A 5000-nucleotide genomic window follows, 5' to 3' on the forward strand; every position below is an offset into this window, starting at 1 on the left:
TAATTCTCCACCTTAATGTTTACCTTATCATTTGGGTTCAATGCCTAGACGATGAATTCTTCTGCCCATTAAAACGTGATCATTTTCCTATTTTCAATGTAAAAGGATGGAATTTTAAGAAAGAAAAGCAAAAAATATGAAAAAGCTGTCAGAAGTGGGATTTGAACCCACGCCTCCATGTGGAGACCAGAACACCCAGGTTGTGGAAGAAGTTGATCTTGAGTCTGGCGCCTTAGACCGCTCGGCCATCCTGACACTGTGTGTAGCATGTTTGGCAGGAAAAGTCTGCTACTTGTGCAAAGTCTACATTTTCCTTACAATTGCCCACTTTTATTGAAATTGAGTGAGAGGTGATATTCTACCGTTATCGAAGATCTGAGATCCAGGGGTTCTTCCAGTTGGTGGAGTCATGTAGGGGTTCCATGGTGTAATGGTTAGCACTCTGGACTTTGAATCCAGTGATCCGCGTTCAAATCTTGGTGGGACCTATGTGCTTCTTTTAAAAATTTCACATCAAGAGAAAGCTACATTCAACAAAACATTATTTCTCAAAATCTAATTTAAGCATATATAATCTGCCAAATTGGAGTCAGCCCTCTCGACATTAGATACCAATGGACATCTCTGGCATCTGCTAGGTTTCATTTCTTTCAAGCATTTATGCATACCTAGAAATGCTTCATTTCTTAACCATGGGTATGGATCAGGCCAACATAAATCATTTGGTATCAATGCCTAGATGATGCATTATTCTTCTGAATATTATAAAGTGATTAGTTTCCTATTTTAAATGGAAAAGGATGGATCATTCCTGGTCAGAATCGTTAATCCCCAATGAAGAGCATCACATTAAGACAATGTTAGTCTAGGGCCCAGAGAATGACTTCAAAGAAGGATACATGCCGTAGAGTTTAACAACCAGCGAATAATGACACCCCAAAAGAACAGAATCCAGAAAATAATCTTTGAAATGTCATCATCAGAAGCATTCAGACTTAAAGATAATGATCAATTCTAAACACCTGCTATGAAGCCATAATGAGCAAATGACTTTATAGAAGGTGTCATACTGCACCTGGCACTGGTAAGTTGAGAATAAAGACTGAATGATTGAAATCTGTATTAAGGATAGATAAAAGTGCAATGGGGAAAATTGCTCCATAAGAACTGTTGACTTCAACTTACCTGGCACTGGTAAGTTGAGAATAAAGACTGAATGATTGAAATCTGTATAAAGTGCAATGGGGAAAATTGCTCCATAAGAACTGTTGACTTCAACTTGGGAATGTAAAGATTTCTTAAAGCCAGTGAAAAAATAAAACTCATCAGAAATGTAATCAATCAAAGCACAATATAATCACTCTTTCTAAATTATAGCTAAGTCACATGTGCAGTTTAAGAATAAAAACTAGCATTGTCACACAATGTGCTAGCTGGGACTCAAACCCAGGTCGCAAGAATGGGAATCTTGCATGATACCCCTACACTACTAGCGCAAGCTGCATGGGTGTACTCTAACTGTCAAGATGCACTCTTTGAGCATTGCTCTAACATGTTCTGTTGTAAAAATATACTACACACCATTCGGGAATAAATTCATAATAGTCATGTGGTAAAAGGGTGAAAACCTTAATTCTCCACCTTAATGTTTACCTTATCATTTGGGTTCAATGCCTAGACGATGAATTCTTCTGCCCATTAAAAAGTGATCATTTTCCTATTTTCAATGTAAAAGGATGGAATTTTAAGAAAGAAAAGCAAAAAATATGAAAAAGCTGTCAGAAGTGGGATTTGAACCCACGCCTCCATGTGGAGACCAGAACACCCAGGTTGTGGAAGAAGTTGATCTTGAGTCTGGCGCCTTAGACCGCTCGGCCATCCTGACACTGTGTGTAGCATGTTTGGCAGGAAAAGTCTGCTACTTGTGCAAAGTCTACATTTTCCTTACAATTGCCCACTTTTATTGAAATTGAGTGAGAGGTGATATTCTACCGTTATCGAAGATCTGAGATCCAGGGGTTCTTCCAGTTGGTGGAGTCATGTAGGGGTTCCATGGTGTAATGGTTAGCACTCTGGACTTTGAATCCAGTGATCCGCGTTCAAATCTTGGTGGGACCTATGTGCTTCTTTTAAAAATTTCACATCAAGAGAAAGCTACATTCAACAAAACATTCTTTCTCAAAATCTAATTTAAGCATATATAATCTGCCAAATTGGAGTCAGCCCTCTCGACATTAGATACCAATGGACATCTCTGGCATCTGCTAGGTTTCATTTCTTTCAAGCATTTATGCATACCTAGAAATGCTTCATTTCTTAACCATGGGTATGGATCAGGCCAACATAAATCATTTGGTATCAATGCCTAGATGATGCATTATTCTTCTGACTATTATAAAGTGATTAGTTTCCTATTTTAAATGGAAAAGGATGGATCATTCCTGGTCAGAATCGTTAATCCCCAATGAAGAGCATCACATTAAGACAATGTTAGTCTAGGGCCCAGAGAATGACTTCAAAGAAGGATACATGCCGTAGAGTTTAACAACCAGCGAATAATGACACCCCAAAAGAACAGAATCCAGAAAATAATCTTTGAAATGTCATCATCAGAAGCATTCAGACTTAAAGATAATGATCAATTCTAAACACCTGCTATGAAGCCATAATGAGCAAATGACTTTATAGAAGGTGTCATACTGCACCTGGCACTGGTAAGTTGAGAATAAGGACTGAATGATTGAAATCTGTATTAAGGATAGATAAAAGTGCAATGGGGAAAATTGCTCCATAAGAACTGTTGACTTCAACTTACCTGGCACTGGTAAGTTGAGAATAAAGACTGAATGATTGAAATCTGTATAAAGTGCAATGGGGAAAATTGCTCCATAAGAACTGTTGACTTCAACTTGGGAATGTAAAGATTTCTTAAAGCCAGTGAAAAAATAAAACTCATCAGAAATGTAATCAATCAAAGCACAATATAATCACTGTTTCTAAATTATAGCTAAGTCACATGTGCAGTTTAAGAATAAAAACTAGCATTGTCACACAATGCGCTAGCTGGGACTCGAACCCAGGTCGCAAGAATGGGAATCTTGCATGATACCCCTACACTACTAGCGCAAGCTGCATGGGTGTACTCTAACTGTCAAGATGCACTCTTTGAGCATTGCTCTAACATGTTCTGTTGTAAAAATATACTACACACCATTCGGGAATAAATTCATAATAGTCATGTGGTAAAAGGGTGAAAACCTTAATTCTCCACCTTAATGTTTACCTTATCATTTGGGTTCAATGCCTAGACGATGAATTCTTCTGCCCATTAAAACGTGATCATTTTCCTATTTTCAATGTAAAAGGATGGAATTTTAAGAATGAAAAGTAAAAAATATGAAAAAGCTGTCAGAAGTGGGATTTGAACCCACGCCTCCATGTGGAGACCAGAACACCCAGGTTGTGGAAGAAGTTGATCTTGAGTCTGGCGCCTTAGACCGCTCAGCCATCCTGACACTGTGTGTAGCATGTTTGGCAGGAAAAGTCTGCTACTTGTGCAAAGTCTACATTTTCCTTACAATTGCCCACTTTTATTGAAATTGAGTGAGAGGTGATATTCTACCGTTATCGAAGATCTGAGATCCAGGGGTTCTTCCAGTTGGTGGAGCCAGGGGTTCTTCCAGTTGGTGGAGTCATGTAGGGGTTCCATGGTGTAATGGTTAGCACTCTGGACTTTGAATCCAGTGATCCGAGTTCAAATCTCGGTGGGACCTATGTGCTTCTTTTAAAAATTTCACATCAAGAGAAAGCTACATTCAACAAAACATTCTTTCTTAAAATCTAATTTAAGCATATATAATCTGCCAAATTGGAGTCCGCCCTCTCGACATTAGATACCAATGGACATCTCTGGCATCTGCTAGGTTTCATTTCTTTCAAGCATTTATGCATACCTAGAAATGCTTCATTTCTTAACCATGGGTATGGATCAGGCCAACATAAATCATTTGGTATCAATGCCTAGATGATGCATTATTCTTCTGAATATTATAAAGTGATTAGTTTCCTATTTTAAATGGAAAAGGATGGATCATTCCTGGTCAGAATCGTTAATCCCCAATGAAGAGCATCACATTAAGACAATGTTAGTCTAGGGCCCAGAGAATGACTTCAAAGAAGGATACATGCCGTAGAGTTTAACAACCAGCGAATAATGACACCCCAAAAGAACAGAATCCAGAAAATAATCTTTGAAATGTCATCATCAGAAGCATTCAGACTTAAAGATAATGATCAATTCTAAACACCTGCTATGAAGCCATAATGAGCAAATGACTTTATAGAAGGTGTCATACTGCACCTGGCACTGGTAAGTTGAGAATAAAGACTGAATGATTGAAATCTGTATTAAGGATAGATAAAAGTGCAATGGGGAAAATTGCTCCATAAGAACTGTTGACTTCAACTTACCTGGCACTGGTAAGTTGAGAATAAAGACTGAATGATTGAAATCTGTATAAAGTGCAATGGGGAAAATTGCTCCATAAGAACTGTTGACTTCAACTTGGGAATGTAAAGATTTCTTAAAGCCAGTGAAAAAATAAAACTCATCAGAAATGTAATCAATCAAAGCACAATATAATCACTGTTTCTAAATTATAGCTAAGTCACATGTGCAGTTTAAGAATAAAAACTAGCATTGTCACACAATGTGCTAGCTGGGACTCGAACCCAAGTCGCAAGAATGGGAATCTTGCATGATACCCCTACACTACTAGCGCAAGCTGCATGGGTGTACTCTAACTGTCAAGATGCACTCTTTGAGCATTGCTCTAACATGTTCTGTTGTAAAAATATACTACACACCATTCGGGAATAAATTCATAATAGTCATGTGGTAAAAGGGTGAAAACCTTAATTCTCCACCTTAATGTTTACCTTATCATTTGGGTTCAATGCCTAGACGATGAATTCTTCTGCCCATTAAAAAGTGATCATTT

At 38.0% G+C, this 5000-nt stretch overlaps 9 non-coding genes across 9 annotated transcripts; 3 read left to right on the forward strand and 6 right to left on the reverse strand.

Annotated features, from left to right (window-relative positions):
- Positions 1-146: 146 nt before the first annotated feature.
- TRNAL-CAA (transfer RNA leucine (anticodon CAA)) lies at positions 147-255 on the reverse strand. Its single transcript has 2 exons — positions 218-255; positions 147-192 (listed from the first exon to the last, which is right to left on the reverse strand). It is a non-coding gene; the product is annotated as a tRNA-Leu (tRNA).
- Positions 256-416: 161 nt separating this feature from the next.
- On the forward strand, positions 417-488 carry TRNAQ-UUG (transfer RNA glutamine (anticodon UUG)). Its single transcript has one exon. It is a non-coding gene; the product is annotated as a tRNA-Gln (tRNA).
- Positions 489-1425: 937 nt separating this feature from the next.
- On the reverse strand, positions 1426-1496 carry TRNAG-CCC (transfer RNA glycine (anticodon CCC)). Its single transcript has one exon. It is a non-coding gene; the product is annotated as a tRNA-Gly (tRNA).
- A 280-nt stretch (positions 1497-1776) lies between these two features.
- TRNAL-CAA (transfer RNA leucine (anticodon CAA)) lies at positions 1777-1885 on the reverse strand. The gene is made up of 2 exons: positions 1848-1885; positions 1777-1822 (listed from the first exon to the last, which is right to left on the reverse strand). It is a non-coding gene; the product is annotated as a tRNA-Leu (tRNA).
- A 161-nt stretch (positions 1886-2046) lies between these two features.
- Positions 2047-2118, forward strand: TRNAQ-UUG (transfer RNA glutamine (anticodon UUG)). Its single transcript has one exon. It is a non-coding gene; the product is annotated as a tRNA-Gln (tRNA).
- A 937-nt stretch (positions 2119-3055) lies between these two features.
- TRNAG-CCC (transfer RNA glycine (anticodon CCC)) lies at positions 3056-3126 on the reverse strand. Its single transcript has one exon. It is a non-coding gene; the product is annotated as a tRNA-Gly (tRNA).
- A 280-nt stretch (positions 3127-3406) lies between these two features.
- On the reverse strand, positions 3407-3515 carry TRNAL-CAA (transfer RNA leucine (anticodon CAA)). Its single transcript has 2 exons — positions 3478-3515; positions 3407-3452 (listed from the first exon to the last, which is right to left on the reverse strand). It is a non-coding gene; the product is annotated as a tRNA-Leu (tRNA).
- A 186-nt stretch (positions 3516-3701) lies between these two features.
- Positions 3702-3773, forward strand: TRNAQ-UUG (transfer RNA glutamine (anticodon UUG)). The gene has a single exon. It is a non-coding gene; the product is annotated as a tRNA-Gln (tRNA).
- Positions 3774-4710: 937 nt separating this feature from the next.
- TRNAG-CCC (transfer RNA glycine (anticodon CCC)) lies at positions 4711-4781 on the reverse strand. Its single transcript has one exon. It is a non-coding gene; the product is annotated as a tRNA-Gly (tRNA).
- Between the last annotated feature and the right edge of the window lie 219 nt (positions 4782-5000).

The sequence above is a fragment of the Pelobates fuscus genome, chromosome 10 (assembly GCF_036172605.1).
Source record: "Pelobates fuscus isolate aPelFus1 chromosome 10, aPelFus1.pri, whole genome shotgun sequence".
NCBI lineage: Eukaryota > Metazoa > Chordata > Amphibia > Anura > Pelobatidae > Pelobates > Pelobates fuscus.